At 40.0% G+C, this 26,292-nt stretch overlaps 1 pseudogene; it reads left to right on the top strand.

Annotated features, from left to right (window-relative positions):
* The first annotated feature begins 3,432 nt into the window (after positions 1-3,432).
* LOC102824884 lies at positions 3,433-4,104 on the top strand (annotated as a pseudogene).
* The last annotated feature ends 22,188 nt before the right edge of the window (positions 4,105-26,292 follow it).

Raw genomic sequence — 26,292 nt, 5'->3', positions numbered from 1 at the left:
TAGATAGGTCATTTAGTTCATTACCGGTGCTTTTTTTTTTTTTTAGCTGCCCTCTATGCCTTTAATTCATCTTTGAAGTTTCCCACACCTTTTTTTTTTTTAAGTTTTTATTGTGAATTGAATAATAGTGTACATGGAAGAACATCGAGTTTATACTCATCTTATCGTATTTTGTTTCATTGCAATGATTACAGTCCCCTCCGTGCATCATCATTTGTATATAATCATTTAAATAACCAAAGGACATAGTCTGTAAGCCTGCCTCCTGGCTGCCAGCACACAGCCTTTCTCTTTCCATGAGTCTAGAGTCCTCAGCTGCTCTATCTCTCCATGTCATCATCTCTGCCTCCGTCTCTGGTGTCACTGCTACTCTGGATAGGGTCTCACATTCTGTTCATGCTCTTCTCCCTTGATGGTCCTAGGATTCTCTGTTCCTGGAATGTAAGATTAACTACTCCCCCTTTTTGTTACAAAACTCTTCTACCTTTACAGTTGTGACAATCACAATTAGTCATGATAACAATTACTCACTATTGAATCATAAGAATCTTATCTCCATCTCCTTTCGCCAGACCCATCTAGATAAGATGAAAACTATTCATTGGGGATTCTACCTTCTACCACACACGCTGAAACTAAACTCCCTCTTGAAAACTTGTAAGTCAGTCATTTCGTGCTTTTGTAGCCCCCATTTTAGGTAGTCAATGTCTAAGTTGCCCATCCCTATCAACCCTGTATACAGAGGGGATGGAAATTATTCCTGATATGAAGACTCCTGTCCTCTCAGTTGGTATTTTGAGCTACATCCATAAGTATAGACCAAGTTCCTCAAATTGTAGCAATTTACACTTGGTTCCTTTATCAAAAATTTTTTAATCTTCCTGTAGTCAAGTTCTGACCATCAAGCCATTGAAGCTAGGTCAAATAGGTACTATCTTCAAGTTTGTGTGTTCTTGTGCGTCTCCTCTCGCTTCATGTCAGCTGGATGCTTTACTCTCAGCTCTAGCCCTCTGTGCCTCTGACCTTGTCCATGGGCTCAAGAGTCCCCAGGTCTCACCATACTTTGGATCAAACAGCCCTTCCTCTTTTCTCTCTCATTTTAAGGTTAATGGGTATCTACAGAACATGGTCAAACTCAGCCCATATCTTCATTGCTGCATTTCTCCCTCTTCCACTCATGAGCAGACCAATGTGATTGCCAGCAAGCTAATATGCCTGCATGTGTGTTCCCTTTGAAGTTCAGTCTGAGAGGGGGTTTGTCCTGAAGGGACTTAATTGCTTGCCTTGATGGCTCCCGGGGGAACATTTTTGGTACTTTAAAATTTATTAGAAACTGTCAATTTCATCTAGGAATTCAAAATTCCTTTGAGTTTCACAAATGATTTGTAATTATTTTGAACATCTCTAGCTTTTTTCTTTAATCAAATTTTAAATTATTTGTGTTTGTGTTTTATCCTTTTTATTTATTGATTGGGCTAACTGCTGATTTATCTACATTGTTTTTCACTCAAGAATCACCTTTTTGTTCTGTTGATGAATTCTGCTTTCGTCTATTTAATAATGTATCCATTTCTGCTTTTCATCTTAATTTTTCCACCTTGGTGGTGTTGGTGGCATGCCATGGAGTTGGTTCCGACTCATAGTGACCCTGTATTGGGTTTCTGAGGCTGTAAATCTTTACTGATGCAGAAAGCCTCATCTTTCTCCCGAGGAACTGCTGGTAGTTTCGAACTGCTGACCTTGAGGTTAGCAGCCCATCTCGTAACCACTATGCTACCAAGCTCCTTTGTTCCCTCCTTACTTCCTTAAATTTTACTCTTTTTAGATATTGAGCTAAATTCTTAATAGAATGTAGGTATAGAATGTCATGTTTTCTCTTGTGCACAGTTTTAAATATTTACCTTGAGTTTTACTAATACAGTATTTTCAATATTATTTCCCAGATATTCTGCACCTTTGGAGTCAACAAAGAAATCATGACTAGATTGTTAAAAAATGAGTTATAACATTTCCAGTGGTTGATTTTAATGTTATTCATTCTTTTATTGTATTATGAGTAGAAAGCATAATCATTACTGTTATTATTTATGATTTGAGGCATTTTTTGAGCTTAATATATGGCAATTTTGCAAGAACTTTTATTATTATTATTTTTACAAATACATTAAAACCTGTGACAGCAGGGACCTGTGAAAGGTTAAAAACTGAAATTTTATTATCCACTAACATGTTGTTGTTGTTAGGTGCCATTGAGTCAGTACCGACCCATAGTGACTTCATGCACAACAGAACGAAACACTGCCTGATCCTGGGCCAATCTCACTACTGTTGCCACACTTAAGCCCGCTGATGCTGCCACTTGGCCAATCCATCTCATTGGGGGTCTTCCTCTTTTTCTCTGACCTGCCACCTACCAAACATGATATCCTTCTCCAGTGACTGGTCCCTCTTGACAATATATCCGAAGTATGAGAGACGAAGTTTGGCCTTCTTGACCACCAAGGAGCATTCTGACTACACTTCTTCCAAAACAGATCTATTGGTTCTTTTGGCAGCCCATAGCACTTTCAATATTCTCCTCCAGCACCATAACTCAAAAACACCAATTCTTCTATGGTGTTCCTTATTCACTGTCCAGCTTTCACACGAACATGAGGTTATTGAAAATACCATGGCTTGGGTCAGGTGTACATTAGTCCTCAAGCTGACATCTTTGCTCTTCAACACTTTAAATAGGTCTTGTGCAGCAGATTAGTCTAATGCAATACGTCGTTTGATTTTTTGACTGCTGCTTCCATGAGTGTTGATCGTTGATTCAAGAAGAATGAAGTCCTTGACAACTTCAATCTTTTCTCTGTTGATAAGAATAAAAAAGTGGCAAAGCTGTAGTCTGTCACAGGTGGAAAACCTGAGACCTGAGAAAAACGGCAGACTCACTGAGTTCCAGCTCTTGCAGGTTTCAGTGATTTTAAAAAACAGCTCTATTCTCTGTTTTCAGGGAAAGAAGTTGTAAAACTATTTATCTAATAATAGGTTAGATTCCAGAGTCTTTATTTTTTCACTCTTTATTTTAGAATTTGACTTTGGAGAAATAAATTCACAGTCTCCTTTGTTGTTAATTTGAAGGATTTGCCTCAAATTTCCTGAACTTTAAACTTTCATGTTCTTTAATGTTACACTATCTATAATGCAAGTAGCTATGTTTTTTTATAACAGATTGAATGTTGTTGTAATGATAAATTACCCTTTTGACTTGTTTAATGCTTTTTGCCTTGAATTCTGCTTGACAAAGACATGATAAACAAGTACAAATCCGAATCTCTTTGTAATAGCAATAATCTCACATTCACAAATTTACCAAATACCTATTTGAGCTCTTCCTGTCTGTGCCAGGTCGGCGTGAGCTCCACGCAGAACGACTGAGACTCCTCGCCGGCGCCCACAGTTCCCAGGATGACTGAGTGAGAGACAGCCGCCGCGTCGGCAGTGGCGGAGACCCAGGACATCAAACTTTTTGGGAAGTGGAGTACAGATGATGTGCAGATCAACGACATTTCTTTGCAGGACTACATTGCAATAAAAGAGAAGTATGCCAAATACCTGCCCCACAGCGCAGGGCGCTATGCAGCCAAACGCTTCCACAAAGCACAATGCCCCACTGTGGAGCGCCTTACCAACTCCATGATGATGCACGGCCGGCCGCAACAACAATGGCAAGAAGCTGATGACTGTGCGCATCGTCAAGTATGCTTTTGAGATAATCCACCTGCTCACTGGGCGAGAACCCCCTGCAGGTCCTGGTGACTGCCATCATTAACAGTGGTCCAAAAAATAAAACAAAACAGTGGTCCGTGGGAGGACTCAACACGCACTGGACGAGCTGGAACAGTGAAGCGTCAGGCCGTGGACATGTCCCCGCTGCGCCGAGTGAACCAGGCCATCTGGTTGCTGTGCACGGGTGCATGTGAGGCTGCCATCTGGAACATCAAGACTGTTGCTAAGTGTCTGGCAGATGAGCTCATCAATGCAGCCAAGGGCTCCTCCAACTCCTATGCCATCAAGAAGAAGGATGAGCTTGAGCACGTGGCCAAGTCCAACCGCTAATCTAGCTGTGGCCCAATAAACTTGTCTGCCCCTTGGGGTGGCCCCACCTAGAAAAAAAAAATCTATTTGAGGTATTGTTATTTGTTGTTAGGCACAGTGAAGTCAGTTCCAACTCATAGTGACCCTACTATGTCCAACAGAATGGAACACTGCCCAGTTGAGCCATCCTTACAGTTATGGTTATATCTGACACAATTCTTGCTCCCACTGTGTCACTCCATCTCATTGGGGGTCTTCCTCTTTTTTGATGACCTTCCACTTTATCAAGCATGATGTCCTTCTTCAAGGACTGATGCCTTTTGACAACATGGGCAAAATGCAAGAAAATAAATAATCTCACTATCCTGGCTTCTAAGGAGCACTCCAGCTTAGAATTTCTTCTAAGACATTCTTGTAGCAGCTCGTGGTACTTGTAATATTCTTAGCCAACAACATAATTGAAATGTATCAATTCTTCCAAGGTTTTCCTCATTCAGTGTCTAACTTTCGCATGCATATGAGGAGACTGAAAATATCATGGCTTGGGTCAGCCACATCTTAGTTCTCAAAGTGACCTCTTTAACACTTAAGTGAGGTCTGAGGTCTTTTGCAATAGCTTTGCACAATGCAATGTTATTTGATTTCTTGACTGCTGCTTCCATGAGTGTTGATTGTAAACCCAAGCAAAATGAAGTCTTTGACAACTTCAATCTTCTCTTCGTTTATAATGATGTTATTTATAGATCCAGTTGTGAGGATTTTTGTTTTCTTTACTTTGAGGTGCAATCCAAACTGATGACATTTTTGATCTTCACCAGTGAGTACTTCAAATCTTCTTCTCTTCCAGCAAGCAGGATTATATCATTTGTATATCACAATGTTAATTTATCTTCCTCCAATCTTGATATCATGCTCTTCTTTACATAATCGACCTTTTGAAATTTTCTGTTCATCTCTTTTACTTCATCATTTTTTCCTTCCCTTTAATTACTCTATGCTCACGAACATGTTTCCATCTTTTCTGACATCCATTTGATCTTTCGTTCTTTCCTATCTTTTCAATGGCCTTTTGCTTTTTCATGAATGATGCCAATGTCATTGCAAAATTTGTCTTTGAAATCTTTCCACCATCCGTACCCCACTATGTCAATATTTACACTTGCATTAAGTCTGATAAAATTCCAATAGCTTCAGGGCTCACCACCAGTCTTTAAGTACCATAGTTTCCCATCCTGATTCTTTATGTTGGTTCATCTTTTGTTCATCCTGGGTTTATCCTGTATCAGGTTTTCTAATAAGGACTTATGGGTGTTGTGTTCTGACTCTTTGCTTACTTGCAAATTAATGTGTAATGACTGTATTCATGAGTAATAATTGGTTGGCTTGAAATTATTTATTTCTCCCCAGAGCTTTCTAAATGTTGCTTCTGGTATTGAATATTTTGTGAATAAATGTGTTATTCGGAGTAAGTCTCAATCTTATTTTTTACTGTCAAGTAGGATTTTTAAGAGTACATATATATTACAAATCAGTTTATATTCTATCAAACTCTGGAGGGCAGAATCTACTGAAATATCTAAGAATATTTTCACTTCCTAAGAACCAATATTTTGTACCCTTGGGGAATGATATAAGCCCTGTGAATAATGCAAATCAGATTTTCCTACCTTTTTAAAATTGACTTTATATTTCAGTGTAGATAGTGCTCTTTTGTGTATGTTTCCTTAGGACACAGGTGTTCTTTGCTGCTGTGGACTCAGGACTTTGATTTTTCTCTTTAAACTTTTACTATAATTTTGAACAACTTTCGCTCCATTAGTTCTGTTTCCTTAATGAGAAATATGAGTTACATGTTTATGTAGTTGTTAAGTGCCATCGAGTTGGTTCTGCCTCTTTGTGACAGGGTTTCCAAGGTGCGGCTGGTGAGTTTGAACTGCCGACCTTGTTGTTCAAACTGACCTTATGGGCCAGTGTTTTAACTCACAGCGCCACACCATATCTGTTTTCATTTTTCACATCTCTGGTCTTCTCATTAGCGTCTTTCTTTTTTCAATGATCTTTCTCTATTTTATTGGGTTGCTGCTACTGTTGAATGCCATCGAGTAGGTTCTGACCCATAGCAATCGTGTATAGGGTTTCCAAGGAGCAGCTGATGAGCTTGAATCACCAACCTTGTGGCTGAAACCAACTCAAAAAGTCCATTTCATTTCTGATATATCTAGTTTCTTTTTTTGTTGCTTTGAACATTTTTCATTTTTTGTAGTAGTCATGTTATAGCCTTTCTATCTTGGTCACAAAACCTCACTTTTCATCTTCTTCTGTTGTCATATTGCTTCTTTGATCTCTGGCCACTCTTCTTTAAAATCCTCTCCTCCCAAAGAGCTATCATTTTAATTTTTCTGAGAACATAGAGAAATAAACATTTTAAAGTTTTTGTTGTATAAATTTCCCCCAAAGGATTCCCTGGGTCAGACAAATTCTTAAGTGCTTAACTACGAGCATAAAGATGCCTTAAGAGACTGGCCTGACCATCTGCTTTGGACCGATCACAGCCTTGGCATCCAGACGGAGCAGTTCTACACCACACGTACGAGGCCACCATAAGTCAGAATCGACTGGATGGCAGCTAACAACCATCACAATCATTTCTATTAATATGTTGGGATTTCAAAAAAATCATGGGAAAAGTCCATTATATTTTAGTTGAATTTTCCACTACCTTTTTAAAGCCCCTTCATATGTGTATTCTTCATTGTTCTCTATTTCTTCTGACTCTTTCCTTCATCTTGATATTTCAGAGCATTTATGCTACCATTTGGACTCTGGGTGTGGCATTGTAGGATAAGCACTGGACTTGGAAACCGCATACAGGGTATCTATGAGTTGGGACCAACTCTAAGGCACTTAAGAACAACTTTATGCTACATTTAAGATGTACAGCCTCGGAAACCCTATGCAAGGTCACTATGAGTTGGAACCGACTCCACGGCATACAACCACCACCACACCATAAAGTGTTCTTATCCCACACTGTTTAAAATGCTTCTAGTTGTCTTCCCATTTGATCCTCCCAACACTGTCTGCCTGAGTGGTACATTTGTGTTTCACAGAAGGAAGAAAGGCTCAGAGAGTTTATGTGATTTGTCCAAGGCCACACAGCAGAGCCTGGGGCTACAGGGCACAAGGCTCATGCTTTCCCCAGACAGTTTTCTCTGCAATGGAGGGGTTCGAGACACCTAGCACCCATGCTTACCCATTTTGGCTAAGCTCTTTAAAGTTATGTTGTTGTTGTTAAGTGCCGTCGAGTCGGTTCCGACCCATAGCGACCCTGTACAGGGTTTCCGAGGGTGTAAATCTTTACGGGAGTAGGAAAGCCTCATCTTTCTCCCGCGGAGCAGCTGGTAGTTTCGAACCGCTGACCTTAAGGTTCGCAGCCCAATTCGTAACCACTACGCTACCTACAGTTACCCATTTCTTGGAGTTATTTACACAGTTGGTGGTTCAAGCTCACCAGCTGCTCCTCGGAAACCCTATCCAGGGCTACTATGGGTCAGAATCAACTTGATGGCACTTAACAACAACAACAACAGGGTCAGAGAAAAAGAGGAAGACCCACAATGAGATGGATTGGCCAATTGGCAGCATCGATGGAGTCAAGTGTGGCAACAGTAGTGAGGTTGGCCCAGGATTGGACAGTGTTTCGTTCTGCTGTGCATAAGGACGCTATGAGTCAGTACCAATTTGATGGCACCTAACAACAACAACAGTAAAACACTCTGGGGCTTCTGGTCTGTGTGGGGATGCTGCAAAGATAATGGAAAACAAGTTAGAGTCAGAGAGAAAAAATCTGATCCTCTCAGTTGCTGCCTTCCGTTCTCTCCACAGGTGTAAATACTACTCAGTAAACCCTTTAGTGCATGGAGTTAGAGGCCTATTTATTTTTAGATTTAAAGAAACAAGTTTTCTGAAAATTTTCTTGGGGTCTCAGGGCTTCCTGCTATGTAACTGTGCACCTGCAGCGTTGGTATATAAATGCATGGAGCTTGTTTCCTGTGGTTTCCATGGGACCTGCATTTGCTTCATTTTCCTTATGTGGGTTTAAGCATCACGGAACAGATTAGGATCAGTTTTTGGGAGACAATATAATAGAGAGTTGTGGCTTAACTTGTAAAGGACAGTCTTCTGTAAGTTGTGCTACTGAATATTTTAAAAAGCCAGAAATAGATTTTAAAAACAAACAAAAACCAAACTGGAGAAAATCTCTTTTTCTTCACATGACTCCTGATTCTTACTTGTTTGGATATGTGTTCAACATGCCCTTTGCCTGCAGTTTGTGTTGCCTTCCCTGCTGGTGGGTTCCTTGAATTAGAGAACAATGCATATTTCTTTCCCTCTCTCTCCTGAGCCCTGTGGCTATTTTTTATTTTATTTTATATGTGAGTAAAATAAACAAACCTCTGAGAAGACCAACAGGAGAAAAAATACCGATATTCTCCCCACTCTTGCTTCCCTTGCAACAGATGAGCTCAGTGGCCAGATCTCTCTCTCTTTAATGCAGATTGAGCAGTTATTTCTATATAGCTTTTCTGGTGCCGAGAAATCCTCTTCAAAGAAAGACAATCTTGTTGGCCTTCCTTTCTTTGGCTTTCTTTTTTTTTTTCTTTCCCTCCCTCCCTTTCCATCTTCTTTCCTTCCTCTTATTATTTTGATGTTTTCTTTCTAAAACCAAAAACAACCCCCCCAAAACAAAACTACAATTACTGTTGAGTTGATTCTGACTCATAGAGACCCCCATGGGTGCCAGCGTAGCACTGTACTCCATAGGGGCTTCAGTGGCTGATTTTTTTGGAAATTGATCATCAGGCTGGTCTTCTGGGTGGTCTAAAACCTCCAGTCTTTTGATTGGCAGCTGAGATCGTAGTAACTGTTGGAGAGTATATGAATCATTCATTCTGGACTTTTTTTTTGTGTGTGTGGATGTGTTAGGTTATAGGAATGCTTGGTGGAAATCAACAGGTGAAACCAATGAAAATTCCCCCATCAAAGCTGGTATTTAACATCACTGCCCCTTCTTTTAAAGTGCTATGGAATTGTGGGAGAAGGCTGTGGGAAGTCAGTCAAAAATCATATGAGTAGAACGTAACTTCATTTACAACAACAAAATTTTTCTTACATATTTTATAATTAAGAACAGGAAAAAATGTTCTTCTGTCTAACTGGATGGAGTCCTGGTGTGGTGCTGTGGGTTAATGTGTTGGACTGCAAAACCGGTTTAAACCACAAAGTTGGTGGTTCAAGATTACCAGTGGCTCCTTGGGAACCTATACAGAGTTGCTATGGGTCGGAACCAACTCGATGGCACATAACAACAACAACCATCTAACTGGATAAATCATTTTTAGTTAGTTAAGTTTTAAAAACAAAACTGTGCTAGGGATTGTAGTAGTGGGATGGAAGAGACATACATAGGATGGCAAATTATATATTGCAGTCTGGTGGTTAATGGTTGTGCACAGTGGAGTTGACTCCAACTCATAGTGATCCTTGGGCTTCCGAGGTTGTGAATCTTTACGAGAGCAGAAAGCTTCAACTTTCCTGTGGAGTGGCTGGTAGATTTGAAGTACTGACCTTGCAGTTAGCAACTCGGCTTGATTATAGTTGAAGAATGTAAGGGCTAAGCTGCAGTGCACTAGACAGGGGTGGTCATGGGAACTGCCCCTCTTGGTACTGGTGCTATAACCTGGAATGAAATTAAATGAAGATAAAATCAGAGTCACACTCCAATTATTCTCATCTATGTGTGTCAGTTAAATCTCAATTATGAGTTCTAAATGTTAGCTGGTTTGGTCCAAGTAACACTGACAGATTTTGTTGTGAACTATTTACTCTCTTTGGGAAAGTCATCTTTTTTGTACAAGGTGAGCCCTACCTAGTGTGACACTGTAGAATAAGCACTTGACTGCAAAGTTGACAGATCAAACTCGCCAACTGCTCCTTGGAAACCCTATGCAGGTCATGATGAGTCATAGCCAACTTGATGGCACATAGCAACAAGAACAACAACAACATTGCTAGGAGGGAGGTCTAAAGAACGATGAAGCAGAAGCCAGCATCTTTCTAACCAAACAGATCAAACGGAATCAACCTTTACTGTCAATGAGTCCAGAGCATACATCTAGATGGAATTTGGGATGTAAGCTATTTATTAAGGATCCACAGCTGTGAAAGGATGGATGTGGAGGCAGGAAGAAGATGAACTGCAATGCAGGTCCACAGAAATCTTGGGGAAGCCGTCAGGAGGAAACCGTGATAGAGATGTATATGTCTGAGAAAGCAGGTAAGGAGATGGGCATTTGAATTGGTTCACTGGCCCTGACTGGTATGAGGACCTCATCACTGATGCTAGGTGAAGCATAATCAATTTCTCACACAACGTGGCAGTTTAGTTGCTAAAACTTTCACAAGTGTTAAATTGGGAATGATGCACTCTTTTTTTTTTTTTTAAGTTTTTTTATTGTGAATTGGGTGATAGTTTACATGAGAGAACATCAGCTTTATATTCATCTTATCGTAAATCCTTTCATTGCAATGATTACAATCCCATCCATGCATTATCATTCGACAGCATTTGCTTCCATCCCCTCTGTTTTTTATTAGATGTAAACGGAAGCACTCAGGAATATATAACCAATCAAACAACCAAAGGGCACATCCTGAAAGCCCGGCCCCCAGCCATCAGCACACAGCCCCTCTCCCTCTCTGAGTCCAGAGTCCCTAGCTGCTCCATCTCTCCATGTCATCATCTCTGCCTCCATCTCTGGTGTCACTGTTTCTCTGGATTGGGTCCACTACTCTTCTTCTCTCCCTTGATGGTCCCAGGGTCCTCCACTCCTGGACTGCACGATCAACCACTCCCCTCCTTTTGTTACAAAACATCTACTTTTACATTTGCAACACTCACGATCAGTCCTGATAGCAATTATTCACTATTGTACCACAAGAGTCTTATCCCTTTCACCAGCCCCATCCAGACAGGTTGGAAACCACTCAGTGGAGATTCTACCTTCCCCCACACCCTTTGAAACTAGGTTTTCTCTTTTTTTTTTTTTTTTTTTAAAAAACTTTTTATTGTGAATTGAATGAAGGTTTACTGACCATATCATCAGTTTTACATTGAACAAATCATGTACTTTGTTTCATTACATTGATTGCAGTCTCCTCCCTGTACATCAGTTAATAGTATTTATCTCTATTTAACTCTTGCATTCCTTCCTGTGTCTCTGATGACCTTCATCTTTCTTCTTCGGCTCACCTCACTCTTGTATACTGCATGCCCCATCACCCACGGTAGCATGTGTTTACCCTTTATTTAGTCCATGAATAATTTTCCTTCCCTCCTACCCCTGTGACCATCATCGAATGTTTCTTTTATCAAGAAAATCTTTTCTTCACTTTTTACAACATTGGTCTCATATCATATTTGTCCTTTTGTGATTGACTAATTTCACTCAGCATAATGTCCTCCAGGTTCATCTAAGTTGTGGGGAGTGTTGTAGATTCATCATTATTTGTCAACATTTAGTAGTATTCCATTTTGTATATGTACCAAAGTTTGTTTAACCATTATGTTGATAGATATTTAGGCTGTCTCTCTCTCTCATTTTTTTAACTTTTTATTATGAATTGAGTTAAAGCTTATAGAGTGGATCATCATTTTTATATTCAATGAATCATAAATTTCATTTCATTACAATGATTGAAATCCCCTGCATGTACCATCAGTTAATAGTATTTACCTCTATTTTCTTTCACGGTGTTTCCTCATCCCTGTGTCTCCTACTACCTTCATCTTTCCTCTGCCAACCTCCCTCTTGAATATTACCTGTCCTAGCACCCATGCTGACTTGTCCATGCATAATCCTCCCCCCCCCCAACCATCATAGAATGTTTCTTTTATCAACTTTTCTTAACTTTTTACAACATTGGTGTCATACATTATTTGTCCTTTTGTAATAGTCTACTTTCACTCAGCATAATGTCCTACAGATTCATCCATGTTATGAGGTGTTTTTCAGATTCATCATTATTCTTTAATATTGCATAGTATTTCATTGTATGGATGTACCAAACTCTGTTTAACTATTCTTCTAAGATGGGCACTTAGGCTGTCTCCATCTTTTTGATGTGTCTCTTGTAGACAGCATGTTGAAGGATCCTATTTTCTTATCCATTCTGCTGCTCTATGTCTCTCTCTCTCTCTCTTTTTTTTTATATTTTATTGTGAATTATGTGATAGTTTACATGGGAGAACACTGGTTTTACATTCATCCTATTGTATATCGTTTCATTGCCACGGTTACAACCCCATTCATGCATCATCAACCAATCAAAGGGTATACACTTCAAGCCTGACCTCGGGTCATCAGCACACAATCCCTCTCCCTCTCTGTGTCTAAAGTCCCCAACTGCTCCATCTCTCCACGTCATCGTCTCTGCTAAGCTCCCTCTTGAAAGCTTGTAAGCCAGTCACTTTGTGCCTTTGTAGCCACCCCATTTTGGGTAGCCAATATCTAAGTTGCCCATCCCTTTCAACCCTGTGTACTGAGGGGGTGATGATCCTCACTGTAAAGATTCATTACCTCTTTTGAGCTACTACATCCATGAGTATAGGTCAAGTTCATCAAATTGTAGCAGATTACTCTTTTTTTCCTCTTCTTTCTTCCTCTAGTTGAGTTCTGGTCATCCAACCATTGAAGCCAGGTCAAATGGGTGCTATCTGCAAGTATCTGCAAGTTCTTGTGCAAGGATGATGTACTCTTTAATATGGAGTCCTGGTGTGGTGCTGTAGGATAGCACTGGACTGCTAATTACAAGGTTAGTGGTTCAAACCCATCAGTCACTCCTCAAAAATCCTATATAGGGTCGTTATAAGTTGTAACTGACTCAAAGGCACTTAACAACACCAGATTCCCATATTGTTCTAGTTGTTGTTGTTAGGTACTATCGAGTTGAAACTGACCCATAGCGACCCTATGCACAATAGAATGAAACACTGACTGGTCCTGAGCCAACATCACAATCGTTGCTACATTTGAGCCCATTGATGCTGCTACTGTGTCAACCCATCTCGTTGGGGTCTTCCTCTTTTTCTCTGGCCCTCCCCTTTATCAAACATGATATCCTTCTCCAGTGACTGGTCCCGCCTGACAATATGTCCAAAGTATGAAAGACGAAGTCTGGCTATCCTGGCCTCCAAGAAGCACTCTGGCTGTACTTCCAACACAGATCTGTTTGTTCTTTTGGCAGCCCATGGTACTGTCAATGTTCTTCTCTAACACCAAAACTCAAATGCATCAGTTCTTCTATGATCTTCCTTATTCACTGTCCAACTTTTGCATGAATATGAGGTTATTGGAAATACCATGGCTTGGGTCAGGCGTATCTTAGTCCTCAAGCTTGGCTTTTCAACATCTTTACTTTTGAACACTTTAAAGAGGTCTTGTGCAGCAGATTTCCCAATGCAATATGTCGTCTGATTACTACTGCTTCCATGAGTATTGATCCAAGCAAAATGAAGTTATTGACAACTTGAGTTGGAACCAACTCCACAGCACTTAACAATAATTTAATAACCCAAAGAACAAACAAATCTGTCCTGGAAGAAGAATACACCTTACAAGTATCAATCTTTCCTCCATTTATATGGAGGTTATTTATTAGTCCAGTGGTGAAGGTTTTTGTTTTCTTTACATTGAGTTGCAACCCATATATTGTTGCTAGGTGCCCTCAAGTTGGCTCTGATTCATAGTGACCCCTTGTACAACAGAATGTACAACTGCCCTGTCCTGTGCCATCCTCACAATCTTTGCTACGTTTAAGCCCATTGTGGCAGCCATTGTGTCCATTTATCTTATTGAGGGTCTTTCTCTTCTTTACTGTCCCTCTACTTTACCATTAAGACAGTCTTCTCCAGGGACTGGTTCCGTTTCTTAATATGGTCTCTCCATCCTAGCTTCTGAGGAGTATTCTTCTTCCAGGACAGGTTTGTTTGTTCTTTGGGTTATTAAATTATTGTTAAGTGCTGTGGAGTTGGTTCCAACTCAGCAACCCTGCATAGAGTTTCTGAGGACCAGCTAGTGGGTTTGAACTGTGGACTTTGTGGTTTACAGTCTGATGCTGATCCTATAGCACCACACCAGGACTCCATATCCATAGTAGTTTTAATATTCTTTGACACCATCATTCAAATGTCTCACTTCTCTGTCTTTCTTATTAATAGTTCAATTTTCACGTGCATACAAGGTGATTGAAAATATCATGGCTTGAGTCAAGTACACCTTACTTATAAAGTAACATCTTTGTTCTTTTACACTTATTTAAAGAGGTCTTTTGCAACAGAATTTCCCAATGCAATATGATGTTTGATTTCTTGACTGCTGCTCTCATGAGAGTTGATTGTAGAGCCAAGTAAAATGAATCCTTGACAACTTCAGTGTTTTCTTTGTTTATCATGATGTTGTTTATTGATCCTGTTGTAAATAAAATTTTTGTTTTCTTTACACAGAGTTATAATCCATGTCAAAGGCTGTACTCTTTGGTCTTCATTAGTAAGTGCTTTAAGTCCTCTTTATTTTCAGCAAGCAAGGTTGTGCCATCTTCATATTACAAATTGTTAAGGAGTCTACCTCTGATCCTGATACTGCATTCTTCATATAATTCAACTTCTCTGATTATTTGCACATCATAAAGATTGAATAAATATGGTAAAAGGATATAGCCCTAACATACACGTTTCCTGATCTTAAACAATTATGTATCCCCTTGTTCTGTTCAGATGACTCTTGGTCTTTGTACAGGTTCCACATGAGCATAATTAAGTGTTCTGGAATTCTAATTCTTCATAATGTTATCTATATTTTGCTATGATCCACACAGTAAAATACCTTTGTATAGTCAATAAAGCATAAGCAAACATCTTTTAGTATTTTGTAGTTTCATCCAAGATTCATCTGGCATCAGCAATGATATCCCTTATTCCATGTCTTCTGAATTTCAGTACATCCCTGTTGTCTTGCTGTAACTTTTTTTGAATTCCTATGAGGTAGATATAATGCTGGCAGATCCTGCCATCCTAACCATTACCCACATTGCCCAATCCTGTGTATGCAATTTTACTCCAGCATATTCTCTCTGTGTCACACAATATCTCAGTACTTCCCTGCCTGAACTCACTGGACCCTCCTTTACTTCCAGGACAAAAGCCTGTATTAAGTTTGATTCAAAGGGGTTTGTGGATGGTATGTCAGGTGTAACATAAGGGTGTGAGACTCAAGCCAGAAAACAGAATTTATCACTCACAGGTCCCTGAGAGAAACCACAGTGTACCTCAACAAAGGGATACACAGGGGGCTGCATTTAGGGACAAGGTAACAAGTTAAAATTGCAGGCAAGGTCTTTGGAGTGGCAAGTAGGAGGAAGTCATGGTTGTTTGCACAGAAGTCTTACTAATTAATTTTAAAGTTTCATTAGTGCAGAAAAAGAGAGAAATTTTTACTCACCAGGAATCCTATGGGACTTAGTTTGGAGGGGCAAGGAGTACAACAGCTGGTGAAGAGAGTAAGAGAGCTCTTACAAGACAGTAAGGAGTTCTAATTATGGGAAATGGTGTGGAGGCCTGGATGGAGGGCCAATTTGAGATTATACCTGCTGATAGGCTGTGTGATGAAGTAGGACTGGCCATGTCAGAAAACAGGTGGAAGGGCAACTAGGAGAAATTAATGGATACCGAGGCAGCACGTCAACAAGGCTGACAATTGGTCCTGGTTCACTTTTCTGGTCTCTGTTTAGTCAGCACATCCCGTACCAGCTCCCCTCCCCTCACTCCTTAGGAGAGGATTTCTCCCATGGGATTCGGGAACATGACCTTCCATGTCTACTGTTTTTGTGATGTATTTGTCTCTCAGTGCCACTGGTCTGCAAGTTCCTTGAGAGAAGAACATGTCTTGTTCACTGCTATATTCCCAGCATTGATAGCACCTACCACATAGCATAGGTATATGAACTTCAAGGGAACATGCAAGATGGAATTGTGGTGCTGGCTGTGGCACTGTGGAAGGCCAGTGGTTCAAACCTACCAGCATCAGGGAGAAAGATGAGGCTCTCTGTTGCTGTAAGATTTACACTTCTACAAACCCTATGTAGGGTTGCCAGAAGCTGGAATTGACTAGATGCCAGTGGGTTTGGTTTTGGATTTGGTTTAGTGAGAGTATGGGGTGGGACATAGTTACTTTGAGAGTACTCTTTTTCAGCAGCCTTGAATATGTGCTATAGTCATTTCTACTCTGCTTAAGCAAAAGACCTGTTCTTTGGGATTTGAGGGTAACAGGTTAGCTGCTGAGTCATAATTTCGTACTTTTACTTAAAGGGATCTCCTTATCATATCAATGGGACAAGGGGTTATAGGTGGACAGCAACAGAGATTTGTCCCTAGACAAATAATTTTAGGTGCCATGAGGTTAGATTAGGAAACTTGATCACAGAAATCATAATCCAGTACACCACTCTGTGGAATTTCTTGGCTCCTTAAGCCAATGAGGGGAGTTAATACTACTGCATAGCATAATGGAGAGAGCATACACCTTAGGATGGGACTTGGACTCAGAGTCTGGCTCTGACAATTGTTTAATTGTGAACAGGTTATCTAACCTTTCGAATAGCCTCACCTTTCTTCTGTGTAAAATGAGGATGGTATCTCCTCTTATTATAAACTGTGGAACTAATTTATGAAGCATTCCCAACCCTTAGTCACTGGCTCCTAGTGCCAGGGTGCACAGTCGGATCGAGGGAGCTATAGCAGGCTGTTTTCTGGGTCTGCAGTGCAGGATTCCCTTTTGGATAGCTGTTTGGGAAGGATACATTCTTGTTGTTAAGTACTGTCAAGTGGGTTCTAACTTATAGCGATCCTGACTTGGGTTTCTGAGGAGTGACTGGTGGTTTTGAACAACCAGTCTTGTGATTTAGTAGTCCAGTGCTTATCCTACAGTGCCACACCAGGATCCATAGCTATGTAAAAAGGACAGCAAGAGTGGGCCTGGCATGAGGCTCCACCATCTTGCACCATAAATTAAACTGCAGACTCTCTTTTGTGATTAGGGTTCATTTTAGACCCAAGTCAGGTCCGAAGTCTATTATGTCATTTTGTCCCTGACCACATGTGCCACCACCCAAGAGGATTTGTACTGGCGATGTTTCAAGCCAGGAGAAGACTGACAATTTCTTGTTGAAAGAAAATTGTTACCACCTCTCTAGGTATTTGCAGCCTGACAAATAAACTGTCTGCCTCAAAGAATTTAGACACACATAACTAAACACTGAATACCCAGATGGCCCATCACAAATGAAATGGTGGTAAATAAGAAAAGCCTAGTGTAATCAATGTTGCTGTCTTCTAAACTACATGGAGAAAAATCCCAATCAATATTTAGGAGAGTCAGTTCTTTAAAACCCAGGAATGCTGAGCATGAGAGACTATTCTGTATGAAGAAAATGATTTGAGGAAATCTTTATTCTAATTCAAAATGTTCACATTTTTTGCAATTCATGAGATTTGTTTGTAGCAAAAGAGGGAAACTATTGTATATAAAATTTAGCAGCACTGAGCAAAATTGAGTAAATGCTGAAACAAATTTTACAGTGTCATTGTGCCTACAAAACAATAAAGGAAAATAATAGCTAAAAGCTGGCAAGAAATAAACAGGCCTTGGCTTGAAAGTATTATTTTTGCAACTGCATTTTTCTTAATTTAAAGGAGATTGCCACAATTAAATGTTTTTAGAAATACAGTGTGATGATAAATTAAGAACAAGGCTTTCTGCAGAGATTGTTGGTATTGTTAGTAAGTGCCATCCAGCTGCTTCTGACTTATAGCGACCCTTTATAGGGTTTCTGAGTAGTCGCTGGTGGGTAGCAGACCCTTCAATGAGTCTAGAGCACCACATCAGGACAATCTAGGATTCCTTGTTGTTGTTTGTAAGTGCTGTTATCATAGTGCCCTGTATATGGTTTCTCAGGAACAGCTGGTGGGTTTGAACTGCCTGACCTTGCAGGAAGCAGTCCAGTGCTTATCTTACAGAAGTATACTAGGCCCCTGTTTTAGGTGGAAAGATGAAAATAAACAGCAAAGTACATAACTAACCAACATGATTTCAAAGATAATGAGTACTAAGAAGTGGGGGTGGGTATATGGGGTGGGGCTTACTTTTGATTGGGAGGGTGGTATGAAAGAGACCAGCTTGCAAAGATACAGGGTCAGAAATTTTAGGCACAGAGACAAGTGAACGAAGAGGCAGGCCAGTGTGATTGGATCCTAACAGGCAGGGTGAGGTGGTTACTCAAAGGAGATGGAGATGAAGTTGTAGAGATAAAAAGGAGCCATGGCATTTACATCATTTAATGTATATTTCCCATGTGGCTCTCTAGAAGCAATCCCCACTATATACTGTCCCACTGGGGAATTTCCCTTGCCTCCTTTCTTCTGTGTCCAGCCAATGAGGAGTCACAGCAGATGATGGCAGCAGAAGATGGTAGGCGGAATGGGCCTGATAATGAATTAAAGTCTCAGTTTCACACAGTCTTTCTGTCTTCAGATAACTGTAACCAGACTTTCCCTTGTCCTTTCAGGCCTGGAATGGTAACTCTGGCCCCCTTTCAGTAGCTGCAACAATTCTACTCTACCTTATAGCTTCTCTTTAACCTACCCACACTTTTGAGGTAAGTTCAACAACCTAATAGGACTTTTTACTAAATTCAAGGTACTACAATTTGTTCTTGGGAGTCACTGGGTGATCTGAATGGTTAAACACTCTATTATTAGCTGAAACATTGGTAGTTCAAACTCACCCAGAGTTGCTTTGGATCTGCTTCCAAAATGTCACAGCCTTGAAAATCCTGCAGAGCTGTTCTACTCTGTAAAACTAGGGTCACTTTGAGTTGAAATTAATTTCACAGCAACTAACAACATCAGCAACATCTGTCTCTTGTGGGGCCCTGATTCATATAACCAAGTTGTGGTATAGAGTGTGGGATTTATCTAACAACAATGGAAAGGAATTAGAGATTTTAATTTAAAATGTTTTGATTATGTTTGTTGTTATTAAGTGCTGTTGAGTTGGACATTCTGACTCATAGAGGCCCTGTATATGGTTTCTGAAGTTTGAAATCTTTACAGGAGCAGAAAGTCTCATCTTTGTCTCACCTAGCAACTAGTGGGCTCAAACCATAGATTTCGTGGCTTGTAGTCCCATGCTTGTTCTATTGTTGAGGTATAATTTCTATACATAAAATTCATCCCTTTGAATTGTACAGTTTTATGGATTTTTGACAAAGGTACACAGTCATATGATTGCCACCATTATCAAGACGGACAACATTTCTGACCATTAGAGGTTGTAACATGATTTGTTTGTCATTTAAAAAACCTTAGTCAACGTTGATAAAAGGCCATAGGAAGGCAAGAATAGCAATAACATTGGACAATCAGAGTACAATAGTGACCGACCCCCTGCTCTTAAAAAGATGAAGCTATAGAAGGAGAAACAAACAAGGGGACCATCAGTGTGATAGTCTGGGTGATATTTTGAAGCATAAGGTGTGAGTATTATAAAAGTACCTAGGAAGAACATGTAGGGTGTTAATGTGTGACTTCTGTCTTTCTGTGACCACTCCGGTGTAACTCATGTGTCTTGGGCTAGAACTCCCCATAGGAAGTCTAATTCCATCACTATCAGTACTTGAAGGCAGAGGAGATCCGAGTCTTTAATCCCCTGAATACTAATTGTTCAAGGTATAAATATCATTTTTGAAATGTAGGACAGAAGCATTAAAAGATTAATCCATCAACCCCAGATAATATGTTTACCAGTACATCCTGACCTTTTCCCATTGTGACCCACAGAGCACTTTGGGATAAAAGTCAAAGGCTGTTTGCTGGTGGAAAGGAAACAGCTGGTACAGAAGCACCACCCAACCACTTTGAGGGCTGAGGTAGCAAGATATTGGCTCACCTGTAAGCCTTTCAGGCCTCATGAGTTGAGGAGTGCTCACATAGCCTCCTTCCCAACTGGAAAGGTCATAGGACAGTTGAAGAACCATGGAGTTTGGAGTTATAAAAATCTGGTTTAAGTTTCAACATTACCTATGTACTGTCTGGGTCATCTTTGCTAGGGCACCACCTCTCTGAGCCTCCGTTACGCATTGAGAAAACAATATCTTCCTATGTTGTGGACTAATGAGCATTTTTCAAGCATTAATTATTAGACTGTAAAGCGTCAGTGACAGGAGCATATGGAATTCTCAGGATTGATTATAATGCTCTACTTAATGTGTGCACCTGAGAAAATGCTTGTTGACTTTGACTTCCCTGGAAGAACAGCTCAGGGAAGGGCAATGGAGAAGAAGAGGGAAAACCTTGTGGCTCCTCTCCATTAATCACCTGCTGCCACCGTGCACCTGAATCCCCCATTCAACTGCATCAACAACACCAGCTCTAATCACCACCTCCACAAAGTCCCTGGAGAGCAGAGGCTAGAAAGAAGTGAGAAAATGTAGCTCAGAAGTACCATCTGGGATGAATGTAGGTTGTTAAAGAATAGATTTTAAAAGGAGCTGAGCGCCATTCTTTTAATGCCAATTCAATATCTGCTTTACTATCTTTGTAAATCATTGTTTTCCTGAATTTGTAAGATAACCTGAAATGGTTTGTTAAAAATACACAATGGCTCTGGTGTGGCACTGTGGGCTAATGCATCAGACTGCAAAGTCGTTTGAACTGTAAGGTTGGTGGTTCAAGTTCACCAGCTTGCTCCTTGGAAACTCTATTCAGGGTCTTTATGGGTCAGAATTGACTCAACGACACTTCACAGCAACAATAAAGGGCTCCATTTTAACAGTTAGATCTATCTCTCTGGATAATCAAGAGAGGATTATCCTTAATTTCACAAAATAATGTATCAATGGTAAACCAAGATAGGAGGACGAAGATGGTTTATTAAAAGAACAACCATTAACTAAGATGATAATAATAGTAAACACAATTATTAATATGATATACAATGATATTGCTAACAGAAGACATTTTTTAAAAACAGCTACAATTTTATAAAGTGGGAAATGAATTACTTGGAAAGTTTGCATCGTACTTTATTTCCTAAATGAGTTTGAAAAAGATTTGCTATTATATATTGTATAAGAGTCTAAAATCAGAGACACTTGTTATGTGCAAATAGTCAGCTTGAAAGTGGAACCTTAATTCCATTTTAAATCTTGACAGGAGTCTGGAATCTATGTTGAATTTTAAAGCTGCCTTTTCTAACAGCAGGTTTTTTCTTTAACTTTTGTGCTGAATTAACTAAATACCCTAAAAGAAATCTTTTTTCTTTGTGGTCAGGCAGATGTTGGTTGTCACAGTTTATTCCCAAGGGCCTTTCCTCTGCATTTGAACAGATGGAGGAGGTGATAGCCTACTCCCAAAAGGATGTAAAGTCCAGCATTATTGATAAATCTTCTTTATAATGGACTCCAGGAAAAGGCATGCTTGAGAAAGCAGTTTTAATAACATGTTCCCAGAAAAGTGTGTCCTGCTATTGTCCTGTGACCATACTGTAATTAACTAAAAAGCAAATAAGCTTGCAATTATGTGCTCTTAACCAATCATGTAGGGAGTTCTGGCATGGCACTGTAGGATAAGCACTGGACTGTTAACCACAAGGTTGGCAATTCGAGCCTTCTGAAACCCTATACAGGATCACTCTGAGCCGGAATGGACTTGAGAGCACTTAAGTACAACCTCCAACCATGTAAACCGACACATATGTTGTGTTCATCTGTCACTTTAAGGCCCCTACTTTTGTTAATCCACCTTTGACTTTAACAAATTGCTGCTAAACCAATCAAAATATTTTGTTGTCAATTCCTGGTTTAGCAATATAAATATTACCTGGATATACTCAGAGAGCATAGTTCATTTGGAGGATTCAGTTTAAACTCACCTTATTTGTTCCTCTCCTGCCAGGGATCACTGCACTACAATGTCTGTGGTTCAATAACTGAAAACTGTGACTTCATATGTTCGATCCAGGCTTTCAGTTAAGTTCAGAGGATACTCCAGTTAATATTACACCATCTTGGCCACTTTATATGATTGAATCATAAAAATGATCTTCCTTTTAAAAGTTAATACCCTGTTTTCAGGAGGAGATTGAAGGCCTAAGAAAACACAGAACAATATTCCCTTGGCTGTATTCTTGTTTGGCTTAGTCTCAGCTTTGTGGGGTTTCTCTCCTTCAGCAGCCATGGTCTGGGGCATCTCCCATAGGCAATGGCCCTACTCCTTTGTCACTTTCGGAGTGCAAATTACCTCAATTTTTTCAAGTCTCTCACATTTCCATTCCAAAGTTTCAAGGAGTTGTCAGGACACAAATCTTCTGAACTAAATAATAAAATCTCAGCACAAATTGCCTTAGTACACTGCCATTGCGTTGATTCCGTCTCATAGCGACAGTAGAGTAGAGCGATTCCCTAGTATCCCCAAGGCTATGTGGCACTGGAGGATAAGCAATGAATCACAAAGGTTTTTTGCACTGCAAGGTCAGCAGTTCAAACTCACCAGTCACTCCTCGGAAGTCCTATACAGTGTCACTATGAATTAAAACCAATTCGACGGCACTTAACAAGAAAAACAAATCCTTATGGAAGCAGACTGTCTCATCTTTCTCTTGGTGGGTCTGAGCCACAAATGTAGCAGCCCAGCACTTAACCTACTGCATCACCAAGGTCCCCAGATTGTCTCATGCACATTCATTTTCCAAGAAAAGTAGGGTTTTCCTACCAAACTCATATCCTAGAATCTAACCTCAGTTTGCTGTTACCAGCCAGAGAATCTGCAGAGTTGCAGTATATTTGGGGGGATCATATAAACAGACAAAACATATTAGGGGGAAAAAACTGAAAGAGAAAGACTGCTATTCTTAGTTTATCTAGAGGGCTAGGTATATTTATTCCTATTGTTATGGTTTGAATGTGTCCTCTAAAAAGATATATTGACGTTCTAACCCCAGATACCTATGAATGTAACCTTGCTTGGAAATGGGGTTTTTGAAATGCTCTTAGTTAACATAAAGTCATAAAGGAGTAGGGTTGGCCCTAATGGTCTCTTCAAAAAAACAAAAGGCACAGTGAGAAGATGGTCATATGAAAATTGAGACAGAGATTATTAGAGCGAAACATCTATAAGACAAGGAATGACAAGGTTTGCCAAAATCCACCAGAAGCTAGGAAGAGGTGAGAAAGACTCCCCAGAACCTCCAGAGAGATATTGGCCCTGCTGATACCTTTGTTTCATACTTATAGCATCCAGAACTGTAGCACAATACATTTCTGTTGTCTTAAGCCACCTAGTTTGTGGTGCTTTGTTATGGCAGCCTTAGGAAAGGAATATGCTCACTATCTAGTCTACCACCCTTGAATTTAAAACTCAAATGGAATGGGTCTCCTTCAGAAGACTCTTACACTATAACTGTCATATCTGGTGGAGGCTAGAAAGGAATAGGGAAACAGGCAAAACTCTGAAACACTCCTGTCTTTTAATAAAATACCTGCCACGTCCGGCATTGGCTATTCTCTGAGTCTGGCATGGAGAGATTAAATCTGATTAGGGGTGAAGGGAGATTAGAAAGAAAAGGAAGACACAGACACAAATGAATTAAGTGAAGTTGGTACCAGGTGGAATGCAGCATTCTGATGGAGATACTGCAATCCAGACCAAGTGAAGCAAGCTTATTTTATACACATAACAAAGGGAGGTGCTTGTAGCAGGGAAAAGAGTGCCAGAAGATCTGTTGTTGTTTGTCTATGCACTAAGTGGGACTTTATCAGAAGAATGTAACTTGTGGTAGCTAGCTGAAACAGAGCTTAGAGCAGCTAAATGTTTGTGCAGACTGAGCTAAAGGTCATGGCTATGTACAAGGAAAGACATTGCAAGTTCCTTGTTATCTGAGGTAGGCTTTGCAAGTTCCTCAGGGGGCAGCCTGACTTGTGTGCAGCCCGAGTTTCTGGACCACAACTGTTCAGTTGTAATCCTTCGGCTAAACTACCCCCAAGTAAGAGACTTTTGGCTCAGTCACTCCCAACAAATTTCTAAGTTTGACATGGTAGGAACTTCTTTTCCAGGTCATTTTCCAGCAACACTTATTCCATTTAGTTTCCAGGTCACAGACTTTGAATTTCCAAAAGATGCTTTATAATCCTTTTGGAGCCTAGATTCTTACTACTTTTCTCTAGAACCCACACTCAATTGAGTTCAGAAGTATACGTTGTAAGAGATGTTGTGGTATCTTATCCAAGACACCAAGATCAGTGGGGTCTTAAGTTGTGGTGCATTGCTATTTAACTTTCATAGCTAGCACATGCATCTCATTGTCTGAGGACTTCCTAAGACACCAGGTTTTCCCCTGTTTGACACCACAGAACTTCCACAGAACTAAAGCTTTAGGATAATGCACTGGACCACAAGGTTGGTTTGAACCACAAAGTCTGTGGTTCAGATCTACTAGCCACTCCTTGGAAATCCAATTCAGGGTCACTGTGAGTTAGAACTGATTTGCCACTACTTAATAAAAACAACAACAACAAGCAGTCCTAATATTACTTGAGTAGGATAACTCTGAATTGTCAGTTTTATACAAATTTTCGGAGATCTCCAACATTATGAACCTCTAGTTACTTTCAATGGTAGCTGGCTTGATAACTTTTACTAGATGCCTTCCATTACCTGTATTCTTTTCCTACTTCCTTGTCAGTATTTTTTTTTTAACATCTCCCAAGTAGACTAATTGTACTTGATTCTTCATCTCAGGGACTTATTCTGGAGAATACAAATTAAGACACTCCCCACTTTTTGGCAAATAAGCTCTTCACCATGAATAATAGTAGATACTGTAGACATACCACCACTCTGCCATCAGTTTGTCATACTATGGTGGCTTATGAGTTGATGTGATCCTGGAAGCTATGCCATGGGTATTTTAATTACCAGCAGGGTCATGCATGGTGGACAGGTTTCAGATGAGCTTCCAGACGATGACAGACTAGGAAGAAGGAGTGATGAACTACTTCCAAATATTTAGTCACTAAAAACCTTATGAATAGCAGAGAAACATTGTCAGATATAGTGCCAAAAAATGAGTCTCTCAGGTTGGAAGTCACTCAAGATGCAACTGGGGAAGAGCTGCCTCCTCAAAGTGGAGTTGACCATGATGACACGAATGGAGTAAAGCCCATGGGAGTAAAGGCCACAGGACCTCATTTGCTGATGGGGCACAACTCAAAATGAAGAGAAACAGCTGTAACCATCCATCAATAATTGGAACATGGAACATATGAAGTGTGAATCTGGGAAAATTGGAAATTGTCAAAAATGAAATGGAATGCATAAACATCGATATCTTAGGCATTAGTGAGCTGAAATGGACTGGTATTGGCCATTTTGAATCTGACAAGCACATGGTTTACTATGCCAGGAATAACAAATTGAAAAGGAATGGTGTTGCATTCATTGTCAAAAAGAACATATCCAGATCAGTCATGAAGGACAATGCTGCTCGTGATAGGATAATATACATGTGCCTACAGGGAAGACCACTAAAGCCAGTGAGGATAAAATAGAAGAATTTTACCAACTTCTTCAATCTGAAATTGATCAAACGTGCAGTCAAGATATATTGATCATAACTGGTGATTCAAATGCAAACATTGGGAACAAAGAAGACAGATCAGTAGTTGGAAAATATGGCCTTGATGATAGAAATGATGCTGGAGATGTCATGATAGAATTCTGCAAAATCAATGATTTGTTCATTTCAAATACCTTCTTTAGACATCATAAGAGATGATTATACACATGGACCTCACCAGATGGAATACACAGAAATCAAATTGACTACGTCTGTGGAAAGAGATGTTAGAAAAGTGCCATATCATCAGTCAAAACAAGGCGTAGATTGTGGAACAGACCATCAATTGCTCATATGCAAATTGAAACTGAAGCTGAAAAAAAAATCCACGAGAGCCAAAATATGACCTTCAATATATCCCACCAGAATTTAGAGATCATTTGAAGAACAGATTTGATACATTAAACACTAGAGACTGAAGACC

This window comes from Chrysochloris asiatica, unplaced genomic scaffold (assembly GCF_000296735.1).
Source record: "Chrysochloris asiatica unplaced genomic scaffold, ChrAsi1.0 scaffold00004, whole genome shotgun sequence".
NCBI lineage: Eukaryota > Metazoa > Chordata > Mammalia > Afrosoricida > Chrysochloridae > Chrysochloris > Chrysochloris asiatica.
The sequence above is the reverse complement of the archived record's forward strand: the minus strand, read 5'-3'. Positions and strand labels throughout refer to the sequence as shown.